This window comes from Acinonyx jubatus, chromosome B2, assembly GCF_027475565.1.
Source record: "Acinonyx jubatus isolate Ajub_Pintada_27869175 chromosome B2, VMU_Ajub_asm_v1.0, whole genome shotgun sequence".
In the NCBI taxonomy this organism is placed as follows: domain Eukaryota; kingdom Metazoa; phylum Chordata; class Mammalia; order Carnivora; family Felidae; genus Acinonyx; species Acinonyx jubatus.
This window is the reverse complement of record NC_069385.1, coordinates 97006865-97027893: the sequence shown is the minus strand read 5'-3', so window position 1 is coordinate 97027893 and position 21029 is coordinate 97006865. Positions and strand designations below refer to the sequence as shown.

The 21029-nt window shown below is 35.8% G+C and overlaps 1 protein-coding gene across 4 annotated transcripts in view; it reads right to left on the bottom strand.

Annotated features, from left to right (window-relative positions):
* The window catches only part of COL21A1 (collagen type XXI alpha 1 chain), a 199054-nt gene that overhangs the window by 124691 nt on the left and 53334 nt on the right, over nt 1-21029 (bottom strand). The window contains exon 1 of one of the 4 annotated variants that reach the window (XM_053222661.1): nt 753-859. The exons of the other annotated variants lie outside the window; for them this stretch is intronic. The gene's annotated coding sequence lies outside the window, so the exon portion shown is untranslated. Of the gene's footprint in view, nt 1-752; nt 860-21029 lie in introns of those variants that run through there. 4 annotated transcript variants of the gene reach the window in all.

Sequence of the window (21029 nt, the reverse complement as noted above, 5' to 3'; positions counted from 1 at the left end):
AAGGGTAGTAGGGTTTTTTTAAGTTTATATACTAGCAATAAAATTGGGGGGAAAGGGGAAATGTAATACTCTATTTAATAGTATCAGAAGCATCCTAAACCTAATGAAAAATGTGAAAGACCTCTACCCTAAAAAATATAATACATTGTTGAGAGCAATTAAAAAAAGCAAATAAAGAATCTATATTCATCAATTAAAAGACTCAGTCTTGGTTACATGTCCATCCTTCTTAAACTGACCTATAAATTCAACACAATCCCAATTAAAATTCCAGCATATTTTTAAAAGAAAGTGATGAACTTATTCTAAAATTATATAAAATTCAAATGATTTTGAATTAGAAAAACCATCTTAAATGAAGAACAATTTTCAACAAAGAACCATCTTGATTAAGAAGAACAAAATTAAGAGAATTTATACTACTTGATTCGGACTTACTATAAAGCTCCAATAATCAAGAAAGTGTGCTCTTGGTATAAGGATAACCATACAGAATGGAACCCAGTAGAGTTCAAAAACAGACCCACACGTCTCAGTTGGTTAAGCGTCTGACTTCAGCTCAGGTCATCTCACAGTTCATGGGTTCAAGCCCCATGTCAGGCTTTGTGCTGACAGTTCAGAGCCTGGATCCTGCTTCTGATTCTGTGTACCTCTCTCTCTCTCTCTGCCCTCTCCCGCTCATACTCTGTCTCTCTCAAAAATAAATAAGCATTTAAAAAAATTACTTAAAAAAAAAACAGATCCACACTTACGTGGTCAATTGATTTTCAATAAAAGTGTCAAGGTAAGTGAATAAGCGTCTCTTCACTAAATGGTGCTGGATCAACTGGACAAACACAATAAAATGAACCATCTCATCCTGCATACAAAAATTAGATAAAGCATAGACCTAAATGTAAAAGCTAAAACTATAAAGCTTCTAAAAGAAAACTTAAGAGAATATTTTCATGATCTCAGGATTAGGCAAATTTTCTTAGGACACAAAAACCACTAGCAACTTTAAACATGGATACATTCGATTTCGCCAAAATAAACACTTCTGTTCCTCAAAAAACACCCTGAAGACAATATTCACAATACTCAAGAAAAGTGACCCATATCCAGAATACATATATTTTTTAAACTTCTACAGTATTACTCAGCCATAAAAAAATAAAATAAAATCTTGCCATCTGTGATGACTTGGATGGACCTACAGGGTATTATGCCAGGTGAAATGAGTCAGTCAGAACAAGATAAATACCATATTATGTCCTTCCTATGTGGAATATAAGAAATAAAACAAATAAACAAAGAAAACAGAAATAGACTGAGAGACATAGAAAGCAAACTGCTGACAGCCATACAGGGGTGGGGTTGAAGGGCTGGGGTAACAGGAGAAGAGGATTAAGAGGTACAAACTTCCAGTTACAAAATGAGTAAGCCATGAGGATATAACAATACAGGAAATATAGTCAGTAGTACAGTTATAACCATGTCTGGTGACAGATGGTAGCTACACTTATTGTGAGGATCATTTTGTAATGTATAATATTGAATCACTGTGATACACCTAAAACTAACAAGATATTTGTGTCAATCATAGTTCAACAAATAAAAATAAAAATATTTTTTAAAAATAAAATAATTCACTGGCAAAAAAAACCCTAAAAATCAACAACAAAAGGGAAAATAATCTGGGGTGCCTGGGTGGCTCAGTCAGTTAAGCATCTGACTTCAGTTCAGGTCATGATCTCACAGTTCTGAGTTCAAGCCCCACATCGATCATCTGTCTCCCTCACTCCCTCACTTTCTGCCCCTCCCCTGCATATTCCCTGTCTCTCTCTCTCTCTCTCTTTCTCTCCAAAATAAACATTTAAAAAAAAGGAAAACAATCCATTTTTTTTAATAACGGGTAAAATTCTTGAATAGATACATTACATAGACAGATACAGAAATGGCCAATAAACCTATTAAATAGAACTCATCATTAGTCATCAGGGAAATAAATGTTAAAAACAATAAAGTAACATTTCACACCCACTAAAATAGCTAAAATTTAAAATTGACAGTATCAAATGTTTCTTTGAGACTATGTGGAAAAATTGGAACTCATACATTGTTGGTGAGAGTGGAAAATGAAATAACCACTTTAGAGAACTGTTAGGTTCAGTCTCTTAGAAAAGTTAAACTATGACCAACAATTCCTCTGCTAGGTATAAAACCTAAAGAAATGAAAACATGAGCCTACAAAAAGACTTTAAGGATGTTTATAGTAGTTTTATTCATAACTGTCCCAAACTAAAAGTCACTCAAGTGCTATCAACATGAGAACAAACAAACAAGTTGTGTGGTATATTCACATAAGGAAATAACACACAGCAATGACAATAAAGTGAACTACTGTTATATAACCAACACATGAACAAATTTTAGATTTGTTCTGTGTAATGAAAAAAGTCAAACACAAAAGAATACATAAAGCATGGTTCCAGTTATGCGAAGTCCTAAATCACAAAACCTACCCACGGTTCTAGAAATCAGGAAACATTTGACTTAGATGAAAGAATTCAACGGGAGGGGCACCTGGTTGGCTCAGTCGGGTAAGTGTATGACTCTTGATTTTGGCTCAGGTCATGATCTCACGGTTCATGAGATCAAGACCCACACTGGGCTCTGAGTGGTCTTGGAATTCTCTTTGTTCCTTCTCTCTTGAACTCTTTCTCTCTCTCTCTCTCTCAAAAATAAATTCATAAAAACACTTAAAAAAAAGAATTCAATTGGAAAGTGGCATAAGTAAACTGACTGGGTCATAGAAACATCTACACTTGCAGTGACGTTATTCTGGTGTATAAATTTATCTAAGCCCATTAAACTTGTGGCTTGATAATTATATAATTTGTTGTATATAAATTATACCTCGGTGAGAATCAACATCATCGCTGTCATTTTTCAAATTAGGCTGGCCCCTCTGGACAAAGAGCTATAAAGGTCGAAAAATGTCAATGAGAAGCATTTTTGGTGAGTCATCACCAGGATGTACTATTTTATGGTAATAAGTTATGCTAATAAATATTGACTGGCTTCCACCCCAAAAGCATCAAAGTTAAGTTATTCTGCTCCTCTACCAAAATCATCCTTACTATTTTTATGTAGTATCTAATTCCTTCAGAATTCCTGGGCTAAAGTTAATTGTCTAATTTTATTCAATTCTAGATAGACAGCTATTAAATAGCTATCAATTCTAAATAGACAGCTATTAAAGTAGATGATATAAAAAGGGTATTAAATACATGTTACAGTCATATTATTTAGCCTTTGAAACATAACAAACATAACTGGAATGTTTCATAAATATGTTTTATAACTATTTCATTGTACATATGCTTAAGTGTAATGCATATAAACTGAGACATATCCCTGTTAGCATTTACGTCAATCACCTGGGGAGTTTGTTAAACATATGGATGCCCTAGCCCTACCCACTAGCTTCAGACTATAGAGCAAGGGAACAAACATTAAAAATAAAAAGTTTCCCATATCCATATGCTACTGTATACCAAAGTTCTAGAAATTCTGATGTAAGGTAATACAAAAATGATAAATAAGTAAGAAAATTTTAAACTCCTACAGTTCCTATTCCCCTGGTAGAGAAGTAAGCTAGCAACCCCAAAGTGGAAAGCATTACTCAGAGAATCTCTTCAAGCAAAAATGTCTCAAAATTTGCTACTCAAAGAGTGGTCATATGCCACCCTTAAACATGGAAAATCCTGGAAACAATGTCTTGGAATGTCTTGGAATGTCTGAATGTCTTGGAAACATTTAACCTTTTAATGCTATAGGAATAATTCTTGATCCAGCAGAATGTAGGAATTAAACTGAGTTCACCTGTTAACGTGGATATGCATTAGGCTAAATGCACACCATGTAATCCAGGATATAGATTTAACACTGCCACTAACTTTTCCTTAATATCTTTCCCATAATGTTCAAAAAAAAAAAAAAAAGGAAATCGATGATCCATAATCTTCCTTTCAACTACAGAAATAATGATCCATATTCTCTGACCTCACATTCTTGTGATAATGAAAATGTGTAGTTTACAATGGTTGAGGCTACAGCACTTCATTTAATCTTGGCAAGTGTTGAAGAAAATAAGGTTTGCTTAGGTACCATGGCTTGCCTGTCACATGAGCTCTAATCAACAACAGACCCAACACTTAATCTCAGGTTCTCTCACCTAGAATTCTTGACTATTTTCATTCAACAATAAACAGTTAATAAGTGCCTATTATGTGACAGATAGGTCTGGGAATTCAGCAGCAACCAAACTAGATAAGGGATCTGTTTTCATGCAGTTCCTGTTCCAGAGGCTAAAGAAGTAACTTAGTGAGATAATTTCACATAACAGTAAATGCTATGAAGAAATACAAATAGTAACATGTAACTTGGGGCCAGGAGAGGAAGGGCTCTTGTAGATTTAGAAGTCCAAACAGGCCTCTAGAAAGATGCCATTTGAGCTGACAGCTGAGTAATGTTAAGGAGCCATCCTTGCCCAAAACTGAGGATAAACCTTCCCTTTTGCAGATGGAGAAGTTTGGTTTGTTCTATGAACAGAACAAAGGTCAGTGAAGCATGCGTGTAAGAGCAAGAGAAAAAATGGCAGGACTAAAATGACGTACCAAGGCCTACATACAGTATGTTAAATTTAGGACTGTCTTCCCTAAATGCCAAGTGAATCCAATGGAGGGTTTTAAGGATAGGTGCATCATGATCAAGTTTTTGTCACATTTAGTATATCGTCCCACTTCCCAAATCAAAGAGCTTTAAAGCTTATTTATTGAGAGAGCACATGCAGGTGTGTGCACACAAGTGGGAAGAGGGGCAGAGAGAGAATCTCAAACAGGATCCACACTGTCAGCACAGAGCCCAACACAGGGTTTGAACTCGCAAACCTTGAGAGCATGACCTGAGACAAAAATCAAGAGTTGGATGCTTAACCGACTGAGCCACCCAGGCACCCCAAGAGCTCTATAAATTTTAACACTTGATTCTCAGAGAAAGCAAGACAAAGATCAACTGATCAATTATTATCCTTTTTTACTTTTCACTTCTCTTCCATTTCTTTAACCTCTGTGTTGTATCACATTTCACTGTCACAGTCCCTAACATTTTATTAAAATCAAAGTAACTACTTGTGAGTAAATTTGTGAGAACAGTGGATACAAATGAAAGCAAATTCTGTGTCTCTTGTCTCCTTGCAGTTAATGTTTCTTGCAGTGGGTCAGTGGTAAAGGCATGGGAATCAGCAGGAGGAGCCATCAGGAATGTAATACAAGCTTTCAAAATAAGGGACTGTCAGGAAAGATGCCATCTCAAAATCTGGTTGCTGTGCTCGGCTATAAAACCTTCACATAAAACTGAAGACTAAAAATAGTCCCCTCCTGGGACACTAACACTCAGGCTTATTTATAGGCTCTGCCTTTAAACTACGTTGTAAAACAGGAAAAGGTGGAGAAACAAATGGCGGTCCTCACACTTTCATGCACACATACACACACACATCTATTGTGTTCTAGATTTCTGACATTATTATAGAAAGAAGCATTAAGTGGGACAGATAGACTTTAAAAGGGCAAAATGCTGGCAAAGCAGAAAACAAATTAAGAAATAATTCACCTATATACATACGGATGTATGTAGAGTTTGGTCTAGAGTCTGAGTTATCATTAAAACAACAGAACTATGGTTATAACATTTGCCATTTCACAGATCCAAGCAAGCCCCCCCAAAATAAATCACTAATCAATGCTACTGGATTGTGTGTAACAATTTGTGGATATCTAAAAAATGACATTGGTTATATTTCTCTAAACAACAATCTAGTGTGGTAGGGCAGATGGGTAATTATAAATCCCCATTTCACAGACAGACTAACAAATTCAAAGATATTATGTTATACCTTGCAGAGTTTACCTTCCTGCTGCAGAGTGGGTGACTACTTTCGCAATTCATTTGTACATTACACAGCATCCATTAAACCCACACAAGACAAAGTGAAGTGCAGTAACTCGGTTGTCTGTAGTTTGGTGGAGTGGTTTAAAACTCCATCTGGCCATAGGAGCTTCTGAATACTCAAGCAACAAAATACACACATCTGTGCAGGCATTCAAATTGAGGCCAGTAAAAGACAGCCAAGGAACATGGAGCAAGTATATTTTATTTGCCTATGCCAGCAAATCCACTGAAATCAGGCCATAGGATTCTGTTGGTAATTTAAGCTATGCTTAAAATGTAGCCCTTTTTTCTATCCCTAAATTCCTCTTATATGAACATATATTAGCCTAATTTTAATTCTTTTAATTCACCTCTAGTTTTTAAAACAAATTATTATAAAGGAAAAGACATCAATTTCCAAAGAGATAGCTAAGAAAATTTTTCAACATCTAACTCAGGTCAAATTATTCTCCAGCAACTTAATCTTCCAATTCATCCATGTTACACCAAAAAGAATGCTGGATAACAAGTCATGAGGTGTGAGTTCTAGTCATGCAGGTCCCCTGTCTGCCTACTTAGAAAATAAAACATAACCATATGCAAAGTTAAATAGCAATATGGGATAATAAATACAAAATATATGGTATAAACAAAAGAGGAGCCAGGGTAAAGGAAATAGGTGGAAATGAACATTTTATGTTCATCCCAATTATGGTTTCTAAATACCATTTTCCATTAAAAGGAACCAGGGCTCTTTGGGAAAACAGCAGATTCCAGATCTATAACGACAGAAATCTTGTCATCACAACAAGGAAGTCTCAAAAACTACTGGGATTAGATCAAAAGGACCAGAGAACTAAATTGAGGGGCTCCTACTGGGTAGCAATGAAAGCATCTGATCGTTAAAAATAATAATACAGTGGATTGAAGCCTAACAATTTGATAAACCTATGAGTTCACAATGATAAATACCAAAAACACCATGGGTCACCTTTGGAGGTTGCTAGTATACAAGTAAAGAAAGACAAGAATTTTCTTTTCCTACATCTGTGATACTTCAGGGTAATAAAACAGGTGATGAAGCAACAGTTAATAAATGCCGGGAGAATAACAGAATTAGAAAATCACATTTTGCAAGGCACCTGGATGGCTCCGTCAGTTGAGCGACCGACTCTTAATTTTGGCTCAAGTTGTGATCCCAGGGGTGTGGGATCAACCCCCACGCGAAGCTCTGCACTGAGCATGGAGCCTGCTTAAGATTCTCTTTCCCTTTCCCTCTCCCTCTCTGTCTCCCCCCCCACCCCTCTCCCTAACTTGTGCATTCTCGTTCTCTCTCGCTCTCAAAATAAAAAATAAAAAAAGAAAATCACATTTTGCAATCTCTCATGAAATAATGGATCTAGGCAAGGATCACTAATGCTGCTAAAGGTCAGACAGGAAATTAGGACACATGTATTAGACCTATCTAACAAGAGAAAACCTGGGTAAAAAGTAAAATTTAGAGTCATTGACAAAGAAACAAAATATCGCCAAGAAAAAGGTACCAAAAAACAGGCAAAGGATAGATACAAAGCATCATTATCATCTAATTTAATAATATACTTAAAGTTCTCAGTGATCTTTAAGAATATTTTGTACAGGATGTGAAATGCATGGTTTCCACAGTAAGATGTTTCTGTAATAGCTTAGCGAAGCAGGAGAAAGTTGTATTCTCAAAAATTATTAGAACTATTTTTATCCATTAATGACGTGTATCTATCTGCTAAAAATCAAGGAGTGCAAGCATTATGTGGCTTAGAAAATATTAGAGTGGGTTTCGCAGGATTGTATTAGGCCTGATTCTGCTATATCATATGAATTTAAGCGAGAGAGAAAGGAGAAATCAGCTGGGACTGCTCCCTGGGACTTGGTTTTCTTTTCCATGAAAAGAAAAAGGTTGACCAGTCAGTCTGTGATAATCAGCAAAATCAATTTACATGAAGTCTTGATGTTTTGTTTTGTTTTTTACAAAAGTATAATTACACCATTGTGTAACCTGCTTTAAAAAAAAATCATAGGGGCACCTGGTTGGCTTAGTTGGTTAAGCATCTGACTCTTGGTTTCAGCTCAGGTCATGATCTCACAGTTTCTGGGTTCAAGTCCCACATGAGGCTCCACGCTGAGAGCACTGGAACCTGTTTGGGATTCTCTCTCTCCCCTCTCCCATCACTCTCTCTGTCTCTCTCTCAAAATAAGTAAACTTAAGGGGCGCCTGGGTGGCTCAGTCAGTTGAGCGTCCGACTTTAGCTCAGGTCATGATCTCCCGGTCCGTGAGTTCAAGCCCCGCATCGGGCTCTGTGCTGACAGCTCAGAGCCTGGAGCCTGTTTCAGATTCTGTGTCTCCCTCTCTCTCTCTGACCCTCCCCCGTTCATGCTCTGTCTCTCTCTGTCTCAAAAATAAATAAATGTTAAAAAAAAATTTATTAAAAAAATAATAATAAACTTAAGAAAAATGATTAAAAAAACCAAATCACAGACATTTAAGAAACAAGTTTAAGAGCCAAGACATTTTATTTCACTGGATAAGAAACAAACACATAGTGTTGGTGAGATTTACAGAAGTTCATCATGTAGTGCAGAGAGCTTTCATTTATATTATTGATTGTTCTCATCCACATAACTCTTCCTTGTCTAAACTCCTCACAACCAATCACATCAACTACTTCACTAATGGATTTATGTGTAGAAGAATGGTCTCCCCAGCGAGTAAGTGTACTTGTCCATGCAAGACAAGGATTCAAACCATGGTCACTAATCACTGGGAAAGTTCTCAACTCTTGCTGAGCCATAGTTTTTTCATCTGAAAAATGAGTATGATACCACAGCCCTTCTAGGACTCTTATAAAGATTAAATGATATAGCAAAGGTCTGGCTTGTGTGAGGTTAAATAGCAGCAAGGACTTATATTTCATCCTTTACCCTCACTAGATGCCCAGTCACAAACAGGAAAGTATCTTATATATGTCTTTTGAATTCCACAGAGCCCTTAATAATTCTAAGCCCACAGAAGGCAATGAAATATTTGTGGCATCATGGACTCAATACATACTTATTGAGAACCAGTTTGTGTCAGGCTTTGGGGTAGGCATGGAGAGAAAATAAAAATGAAGAAGAATGTCACAGTTCTTTCGCTGAAGATTTTTAAATCAGCTACACACTCAGTAACAAGAATATTAGAAGTATGAAGTAATTTTAACATAACTTGGAATAATTGTGACTGGAGGTTGGCCAAAGTATTTAACAATACAAAACAAAAATAACAAAAACACATAGTCATTGTCATAACTAAATAGGAAAGATTGTAGTCTGTGACCATTGTTTATCTCCCTAAATGAAAATGTCCCTTGGGGTTAAACTTTAATGGGCAAATGTGAATATTTGTCTAATTGGAAACCTGTTTTCTTTTTCTTGGAGCAGGAAATCACAGGAAAAACATTGTAGAGATTCAAGTTCCATGATAAAGAAGAAAAAACAAAATGGGTTTTCATAGATGGGATGAAATCATGTTTCCATGGAAACCCTGAATTGGTTTGTTGCAGCCCAACTTAAGTTGGCAATTTTGGGTAATTTCAACTATAAAAATAAATTTGGCAACTTGAAAAATTTATCCATACTATCATAAAGTAATTTTCAAATGATAGCTAAATACACGGAAAGGATCTCATTAGATTAAACACGTATTTTTAATTTCTTTAATTGTTGCCAACTTCACCTGGCAAAGATATCATTTAAATTGGAAACAAATCCAATGAACTAAGTTGTGCCAGAATAAACAGAATCTAGAATATGGTTGTCTTTTGATTCTAATGTTGGAGCAAGAACAGGGACAAGAACTTCCTCTATTACAGACTAGCAGAGTCTGTGGGTTTAATAGCATTTACTGAATCATGATAACCAAAATAGACCCAACATCCGATTCCAAACAGGCAAGGCTACGTTTGTTTTGGGGGTTTTTTTTAGATTATTTTTTTCCAAACTAAAGATCCAGCTGATTATTGGCATATGGCTGTTAAGCCAAATAAGGCATCAAAGTATTTATGTTTTATAGTAATATCTTTAAAATATTTTTAAACATTTTACATTTAAACATTTAAATTATGTTTTACACTTACTAAAGGTTTTACCCTTCTTTAAGGACCTCACTGTTATACAAGGATTAGCTCTAGCCTTTGAATTTGTTTCATATGGATTTCTTTTGCGTGATCTCAAGCCCTTTAGACACAACAAGAGCCAAAAGGCAAGCAAACATATACCTGATCAACTCTGAATTCAAACTGTCCAGTCATACAACCTTGATCAGCTTTTCCCAACATCCAGTAACTATCCCACAATCACATTCAACTAAAGCTTAACCTCCTATGCATCATTCATATGACAATTCCGCAACTGGGAAACTTACAACTAGTTCTTAACAGATTATGCTTCCCTTGATTCTTTTACTTGCATGTTCCTTTCTCTCCTTGCCTTCATTGCCAAGCTTCATGAGAGAGAGAGGTCTTCATTTTTTTCCCTCCAATCCCTCACTTCCTGCTAAAGCGTGATCCCACTACAATCCAGTGTCTGACTCAAGCACTCCTGTTTAAGGCACCAGTGATTTCCTAAGGGCCAAATTAAGTCAACTCTTTCTAACCATCTCTCTTAACCTCCCCTGCATTTGGCTTATATAGATGGCTTTTTCTTTTTATTGAAATTTTTCCCCTAACTCTTCCTTGACACCACGTTTCCTAGGAGTGACTTATTCTCAGACTTCTCTTAGAGTCCCCCCTATATTAACCTTTATGTGACTAGGTTCCTGGGGTTTAGCCAGAGCCTCTGCTTTTCTAATTCTTCAAACTCTCACTGAAGAACTTCATCCTCCCCTACAGCTTTAGCTTCCACTTTGATATCACCACATCACAAATGTTTATCTCCAGGGCATACTTAACTCTTGCATTCAAGAGTCCATTTCTATTTTTTTTAATTTATTTATTTTTGAGAGCGTGGGGGCAGACAAAGAAGTAGACAGAGGATCCAAAGCAGGCTCTGTGCTGACAGCAGAGAGCCCGATGCGGGGCTAGAACCCACAAACCACGAGATCATAAGCTGAGCAGAAGTCAGATGCTTAATCGACTGAGCCACCCAGGTGCCCCAAAAGTCGACTTTTAAATAATTATATTTAAAACTCTGCAGAACATCAACTTTTAAACAACCAACATACATCTCCGTTTCAACAAATCTTAAAGTGAGCTCAAAATCTACTCCTAAAAAACGGCTTTTCTCTATTCCCTATTCAAGAAATGACCCTACCACTTACCCAGCTATCCTAAATCAGCATCATGTGTGTCTTGCAAAAGCTGTTTTCCGACCATCCCCTCTCACAACTAATAACAAAATCCCCAAGGTTCTATCTATTTGCTCTAAACCCACCACCATATTCAGAGGCTGGGGCTTTATGATTCCATACCCATCCAAACTAGTGAAATAGATGCAGAAGAAATATTTGATAATTTCAACACACACTCATTACCTTGAAATACACAATACTATTTACCATATGAAAGTAAAAAGTTTTTTAGTATGATAAAACCAAAAATCTTTGTAAACATAATAATTAATGGTGAAATGTTAGAAGAATTCTCCTTGAATAAAGCCAGAAATAATACACGGATGCTGCAATCACCACTTTTATTTAGCTCTGTAATAAACACTATCTAAGATGACAAAAATAAGGTATAAGATTGAGAAACGAATAAAATTACCAATATTCTTAGGGAAAATATCTAAATTTAAAAATCTACATTAAAATAATTAACAATAACATATTTTAAGAAAGATGCTGCATATAAAAGTACACTTTTAAAAATCAAATACCATTCCATTTACTCTAGCAGCAAAAAATTTCAAAAATTACATTCTGAGATCATTCACAATGGCAGTAAAAATAATGGCATGTCTAGGGAGACTAGAACAAAACTATAATTGAAGGACAAAAAGTTTTAAATATAGGGAAAATAAATGTGTTCATGACAGGACTTAATATCAAAAAGGTAACAGATTTTCCCTCAAATTAATCTAAACATTTAATGTAATTCTCATCAAAACCCTGGTGTTTTGTGTTTGATTGTGGGTGTACAAGTTGAAAAGTTGATAAAAAAAAAATCAAATGAGGGGGAAACAGGCCAAAAGTAGCCAATTTGAGAAAGAAAAATACGGAGGAATAGATTTATACTACCAGATATCAAATTTTATTTTAAAACTACAATATTTATAAAGACTCAGTATTGGCAAAAGTTTAGTCCAAAACAGTGGGTATCAATAAATTATGGCCCTAGAAACAAATCCACCTACATATAAGAAATTGTTACAAAAGAGAAGTTGCATTACAAATGAGTTCTGAAGAGATGGACTATTGAATAAATGTTCTATGATAACTAGTAATCATATGGGGGAGGGGAATTATAGATAAAATTGTATCCCTAGTGACACCATATACCAAAGCCAAGTACAGATGGATTAAAGACCTAAATATATAAAGCAAAACTTCAAAACTCTTAGAAGAATATATAGGATACCGTCTTAACAACAGATAAGGAGGAAATGTATATTTTCATAACAAATGACATCATAAAGTTAAAAGACAAACCTAACCTGCAATAAAATATCTGCCAGGTGCACTTCCAACCAAATATTGATGCCTTGGATATTGATGCCTACATTCAGAAGAAAAAACAGAAATAATCCAATAAGACAATAGGTAAAGATTGTGAATGAGACACTCAAGAGGAATCCTAGATGTCTATAATGAAAATATGAGCAATCTTCATAATTGAAAAATACAAAATAGAACAAAATACTATTCACACCCATAAAAATATGTTAACAAAAGTTAAAGAGTATATAGGAAAATAGCAATTCATACTCCTAAGAATGAGAATACACTAGTACAGCTATTTTGAAGAGCAATTTACAATGCTTAGTAAAGTTGAAAAAAGCATATGCTATAATCTCATGATTTTATTTCAAGGAGTACCCTGTGAAAAATATAACTATGTACAAAAGTAGACTTATCAAGAAGACATATATATCACTGCAGCATTATGTGTAACCAGAAAAAAACGGAAACGGCCTAATTGTCCATCAATAAGAGGGTGAACACTTATTTCAAGACAGTAAAAATGGATGTTCTAGGGCTATGTGTGCCAATATAAGTGAAAACAGTAAGTTCCCAGAGGAAATAAACAGTATGATGCCATCTACATAAATGTTAAACTTTACACAATAACAATATATGTTGTCTGGGGGTACATAAGTATAAAGTACAAACATATACCTGGGAATAACACAGCAACCTTCAAACAGCAATCATTTCTGGGCTTGAAGAAATGAAAGGCATGAAGATAGATCTCTAGCTGTTTATCTGAAAATGTATTACTTAAAAAAATACAGGACTGGGGCACCTGGGTGGCTCAGGTCATGATCTCGCGGTTCATGGGTTCAAGCCATGTCAAGCTCTGTGCTGACAGCTTAGAACCTGGAGCCCGCTTCAGATTCTGTGTCTCCCTCTCTCTCTCTACCCCTCGCCCATTTGCACTCTGTCCTATCTCAAAAATAAACAAACATTTTTAAAAATTTTTAATACAGAAATATCTGAAACAAATAAACATGAGTGATGGGTTCACTGGCGTTTAGATTATTTATGTTTAAAATATTCTCTAATTTTTTAATATTTAATTAAATGTTTAAATTTAACAATATTAAAATCCCTTAATGGTTTCCTATTGCCTTCAGGACTCAGCTCTAGCCCTCCTCAAATAAGCCCTTTCATGATTTAGTCCCCACCTAACATTCAAGAATTATCCACTCCTGCTAAACATCACAATCTGTGTGCTACCTTCCATAATGACATCTTTCCCACTCTCAGAGGGACGTAGGATTCTGCCTCACACCAGAACTTCAGAGAACCTTTGATGTAACAACTGCTTATATACATGTCCATCTTCCTCCACCAAAAGGTGTTTCAGAGTGCGATCATATATTAGGAACTCATTAAATGGGGGATAGATACCTATACACAGACATCCATTGCTGAATGTCAGCCTTGTTTCCTACCAGCTTTCAGTTCACAGAGACATGTTCTTTGCCAGTAAAGAAATGGGCATAAACACTTGTATGACATTAAGTGATTCTAGGAGTTTGGGTGGCCACTATCCCTCCTCCTACATGTTCACTTAACCCAGATTTCTAGTTTTCAAAGAGTGGTGCTGCTACTTAAACTACACCTGTACTCTCTTGGGGCCCCCCATTCCTGTTCCACAACCTCAATGTGCAGAAGTGTCCACCATCCTGACCTGGCAGTGCAATTACCTATAGATCAAGATGGAAACATTTCTGAAGATTTGTCCATATCTAGGCATTTCTGTAATTTCCTGCACAGACTGCTAAAAGATCATAGGCTTTTACTTAAACAGATTTAAATCCTTCATCTACCACTTACTTACTTACACTTACTGTATGACTTAAAATAAGTTTCTTCATCTCTCAGAATCTTACTGTCCTCTTCTTTTAAAGTGAGAAGTCTATCCTATGTACCTTGAAGGGTTATTGTGAATGCTAAATGAAACGGCATAAAAGCACCTTATAAAGCCTCTCACACATTATAAGAAGTCAAAACTCAGTAATTTTTTTCACTCCTCCTTAAATTTATTAAAAAAAACTATATATAATACATATATATAAAATACATACATATATAATATGTATAATATAATATATATATAATATATATATAAAATACAACGCATACATGAGTGGAAAAACAACTGATTGCTCTAGTTGAAAAGAATTCCCCATTCTGTCCTAAATACTATAGATTACACGCAAATTTTAAGCAGGCATCCATCACTTTCCTGAAAGGTAATATACATTCACGTGTAAATGTGTATCTCTTAGTTGCCTGACTAGCGAGTTCCCAGACACAGAGTTTAAAACCACCAATTCCCCCAAGCCACACTATGCTTTACATATTATAGGCAATCAGTTAATTACATTGATGGCTCACCCACCACTGTAAGGTATTTTTTTTTCACAACGATAGAGTGATGCTAATTCATCTGCATTTTCTGAGATGACTTCCTTTGGGGTCACACAACAGTGGAACGATTGGCTAGAACGAAGTGTACAGAATGCCATTGTGGAACACTAAAAGTCAACTGGCACACAGGACCTACTGGTACCCTAGTAGCTATGTTCCAACCAACCAACTAACCAAACCAGTCCAGAGACCATCCAACCCCACACAGAAGACCAACAATATTGTTTTTGGAGAAGAGCTTATTTTTAGAAAATTCATATTTTAGCTTTGAAATTGTGAACCGAGTAGAGCCAAAAGGTGATAGAACCAAAAGGAAAAACAACAAAAAGATATCCATCCCCTATTCGCACACACATAAATTTCTTTTTGGCCAAGGATGTCATTCAAAGCCCAATCCACAGTAGGATGACTCAAAGAAATGCTGAGAATCCTGTCCTCTCCCCTGCTCTATTCTGTTATCCAAGTAATACCCATTGGAATCATCAACAGACCTCTTGATTACAGTCAGCCTCACACAGATGTGAGAGCCTCAATAGTTATATACAGCCAATACTATGTCAGCATTATTCAATGCCTCTGACCATGGCAAGATTCCAGTTGAATTCCTGTCCCTAACCACCTGTAGAGTCTTAGAGCTATACTTTTCTTAACATGTGTCTTTTTACTCAGGGCAAAACTTAACACATGAGGACTAAGCTGCATTTTTCTACACATTTATATTTTTTAAAGAAACAATGAAAAAATTCGAGGACCTCTGACTCAACATTCTTCATATTTAAATAACAAGATGAATTAGTCATTTCTTTCTGAAAATCAAGTACATGAGAAAATAAATTTGTATATTTATAAGGTAAGTCCTAATTACATTTTCCAAAGCAACTTCAGTGATATGCATATTCTTCAAATGTGTGAATTCTTATAAAAAAATATGTGGCCAGTCCATATTTTTAAGAAACTTTTTAAGTGTAGAGTTTAGTGGTAATTATAAAATATATCAAGTTTCAAAATAAGAAGAAATATATCAAGTTTCAAAATATTCTCAAATGTGATAGAAGTATGATGTTAGCTTTTTAATTAAAATAAGATTTCTACGAAAGGACATGTTACGAGTTTTGCTGAATGGTATCCTCTGTCTGAATAATTTGGCCAGTAAACAGAAGACATAATTTGGTAGAATCCCACTATTTGGTCATCTGAAGCCAAACTACCAATTAAGTCAAGCTTTTATCTCAGTTAACTCAATCACCAGATTAGAACAGAAATCCAGCCCAACTGTGGGCTCCATAGCAGTGACAACTAAGGATTGACTTTTCTCTGAGACTCAGTATAGCATGCATTAAATGCCATCAACAAATAAGACACTTCCTACTAAAAGAAAAATAAAGGGAATGGCCCTTAAGAAAAATGGACTTATTGACTGAAAGGTACCAGAAAGTCCTTCCAACCCTGTTTCACTGTCTGTTCTCACCAACAGATAAGAAGCTGGAGCTCAGTGGGGTACCTGGGTGGCTCGGTCGGTGTTAAGTGTCCAATTTCGGCTCGGGTCATGATCCCATGGCTCGTGATTTCAAGCCCTGCATTGGGCTCTGTGCTGACAGCTCAGAGTCTGGGGCTTGCTTCAGATTCTGTGTCTCCTTCTCTCTTTCTGCCCCTCCCACATTGATGCTCTGTCTCTCTCTCTCTCCCTCTTTCAAAAATGAATGAACATTAAAAAATTTTTAAAAATTAAAAAAAAAAAAAGCTGGAGCTCAGTGAGCTTAAATATTCTAACCAATTTCAAATGCAATGACAGAGCCAATATCAGCACCAAGGTCCAGTGGTTCCCAAAACAATGTTCTCCCCAATCTAACATACTGCCTCCCTTACCTGGGAGAAGGTTTAATGTTATTGCTCTAGAAGCAACCTACAGTTGTCAGCCCATGGCTTAAGCACAAAGAAGGCTTCTATCCACAGATAGAAGATATCCCAGGAACCTCAAAACAGCTCCACCCGCTCTATAACACGTAGTAAGACACAATCCCACTCCAGCCCCAGCTCTGCAAAGCTGCAGATGCACAATTCTCATCACTGGGCCCCTCTGACAGCTGCAGGCCACAACATGTTACAGATATCGGAAGCCCACTCTATTAAATATCAATGTCATGAGGACTAAATGTGATCATGGAGGCTCAAGTATTTCACATACTGTGACACGTGAAACACGCTATTAAAAATTCTACGTCCCAACTGAGGAGATAACCCATTCCTTGATCTGTATGATAAAACTATCTGAACACAACTTACTACCTTTTTCTTCAAAGAGGAATGCATTAAAACACTTAACACAACACTAGCTTGATATAAAATATCAGGAAGGTCCTCAAACCTTTCTAAAGTACTTTGCTTTCAAAGCAGAGAAAACATACTTGATGAATATGAACATTCAGGGGTCTTCTACTCCTAACTGGTCTCTAACATTACTCCAAGGCATAAAAGTAGTTCACTTTGTAAAAATAAAGTGTAAGAAAACCATCATGAGTAACTTCATGGAAGTTGTTAACCATATCATTATTTTGTTCTTAATACACTTCCCAACACTTCTTAAAGTCATGGGCTTTTCCTTAACTGCATAATGAGACCACTACGTGGTTTGTCACTGCAGTACATCTACAAGGAACAGCTCCCACTTAGATGGAAATAAAACACGTCCCTCATTCATTTCCACTGTGGAGAAAATACCCAATATACAGTAAGTACTCTGTAGTTCCCATCACATGAGCACCACTTTAAAATAGTAACTGTTTACCTTGTGTGAAATGAGGGCCTATTGCATAAATTCTTGAAATGCCTTTTAATTCTTGGAGTAGGTTTTATGTCTCCTCTCTTTGTGTTGAATATATTATAATATATTGAACACAACTGTCTGGGATTTCTGAACTGGTATTTACTACTTCACATTTTTTAAATCTTGGATTCATTTTATATTCGGAAGTAAAACTAAAGGGTGCTGTCTTTATCTCAGACACAATCTTAGTATTTCTCTCTGCCCACAGAAAGCAGGAAGGAAAAAAAAGTTTCAACTGATTAGTATGTACGTTAAGTACTCTGAATGACGAAATCGGTGATTAGGTTCACGGAGAAAAATTATTGTAGAGGAAGGAGGCTGTCCCCATTATAATTTTGCACTGAAAATTTGCAAAATTTTCACCAATTTATGTGGGGTGAGTAATGGTAAAACCAAAGTGGTGAAACCTCTTACAAATTCAGATGATTTAAAATTTAAAAACCTGATTTGGTTTATAGAAATGTAATTAGCAAAAATGACATCTACTGTATCTATTGCTTTAGTGAACCATATCTATCCTTTGTGGTATCAAGATACATTCCATTTAGTTACACAGTTAAAATAGTATTTTGTCAAAGAGCTGACTTCTGTTGTGATGAATATTTTGTTTCTCTATTCACTGAATGTGGTCCACTGAAATAGTGATTTTTAAGCATTTACTAAGTACCTGATTTATTGAATGCCTGATAAGCACTGAGGTATTATGAAGATGTAGTCATCAAAGCACTTAACTATGTAGAAGAAGTTTATGATAAATGCATCTTGCTTCTTCAAAAAACTAAGAGCTTTTATGGGGTAGACACTTTTTTTATTTTTAATAATAACAGTATTACTGCATAATACATAGTAGAAGCTCAAATAATATTGTTTTTATGGTTAATTATATGTTCATTCATTCACTGATTATTTATTACATGCCTTTCAAATGATATAATACATGCCTAGCACATTGCATGGCACCTGGCATACAGGAGGTGCTTAATAAATGTCATGTTAGATGGAGAGATAAATAGCAAGCCAGCTACGGCTTCTATCAAGAAAAGGGCACACAATATATGTACAAAGAATTTTGATGCTACAGAAACACAGAAAATAGCCTAACTGAATCCAAGCAATTAACTAATACTGGTTAGCAGAGGGAACTAAGGGAACATTATGAAAGAAAAGTTAGAGTCAATGCCTCAGTATCAAAACACAAAGCAAATTTAATATCACTGAATGATATCAGTGCTACCTATGCCTACCTGATGTCAACCTTATCTATTTCTTACTTACTCAAGACTCAAGGAAGACCATCAGTCATTTTATGTTTTATTTAGGAATGGTTTTTATAACTAAGAAAGAGAATAACATTTGAACACTTATTAGAGTCAGATGAAACCCAAAATGTTGTCCACACTCTGCTTGAACTCATCCAAAAACAGAAAATTTGCTATCTCTTAAATGCTACAAGGTTCTTCCTGATAGTATCCTGAATAACAGCTAACTTTTATTGGGATCCTATACGAACCAGGCAATAGATTCAACAATTACATAATTTCATTTAACCCTGTAAGCCCTTGAAGTAGCAACCATACCATTAGCTCTACTTGACAATAGGGCAGTGAGGCTTAGAGAGATTTAAAGGAAAGTAGTCACACAAAGGCAGAGCTGGAAGTCTTAAGGAAATCCCTCTGAGGTCATATGACCTCTGCTTCCTATTACAATTCAGTGCTAGTCTTGAGGCAAAAACCTCTCTTGTTAAGTGATATTCTGTAGGTCCAGTTCTTCTTTTTGCATTAAATGCACTACTGTGTACTTAGCTCAGGGCTTCTCAACTTAGGTTGACATTTGGGACCAGATGACTATCATGGGGTCTATCCTGTGCATTTTAGGATGTTTGCAGAATCCCAGAGCTCCACCCCACAAGATGACAGTAGTACCCTCTTCCAGTTGTAACAATCAAAAATGTTCCCAGACATGACCAGAGAATAAAATCAATTCCAGTGAAAATCACAAATTTAGTCAAAAGAGGCTTGCCTCAATGATTGGCAGTTAGAAGACTTAATAAAACTGCTTTTGAACTTGGTTAAGTCTTAGATTTCATAGTAGAAATCAACCACCTTATTTATGGTTCTTCACCCAAAGAATAAGGCATTAAGATAAAAATAAAAGCATCAGTTTACAATATTAAAAAGATTTAAGCTTATTGGGTAGCCCTTCAGTTTCAGATGTTACATAAAGTCCATTCTTTTACCATCAGTGTTTCCGGGATTTTGCTTCTAGTTCAGAATCAAATGTTCTTATAATAGGAGATATTTCTGCCCCCCCCAAAAATGATCAGGCAAATAAATAAACTCACCACACACAATTCATGGCTTGCTTATATTTGCTTTTAACTTTTTTAAGTAACCTCTACCCTCAACATGGGGCTCAAACTCACAACCCCAAGATCGAGACTCTCATGCTCTATCAACTGAGCCAGGCACCCCTGCTTTTTACTCTTTGGTCATAACAAAATTCTTTTAAAATTGGAAGCATTCTCCTACTATTTTACTCTGTGTTCACAGAAAACTAATTGTAAAAGACTATAATGTTCTCTATGAGGATTTTTATTATATTCCACTCACTCACATGATAATGGTGGTTATATTTTTCATGTTTATCAATCCATACCTCTGCAAAGCTCTAAAATCTCATACCTATAATGAAATTGTTACATAATCTTGAGTCTTTAGTGCATTCAAAGATAAAGAAGTACCGCTTCTCTGGGGAGTAAAGTTTAAGGCATGTAATCCATCTCTATGATGAAATGCAGATTTCCTACTAGAAGACAAATCATTCATTTAAATCAGTTGAGTAGCACAGTACAAAAATAAAATTCATCTGGTTACATTTAAGGCTCAGAAAAAATCATGTACAAAAAGATTCTTTGGCTTTCAGCCTAGAGGATTTTCATGTGATTGTCAATTGGATATATTTTCATTCAGTTTAAGCTCATATTCTTCAAAAACAGGGGCTCCCCAGGAGGTGTTAAGAGAATTTCAAAGTGGATCACACAGATCAGAACACCCAGATCCCAAAAAACTAAATCTCCTTGATGACTTTGGCAATGGTAGCCAAGTGGATTAATTCTGTGTC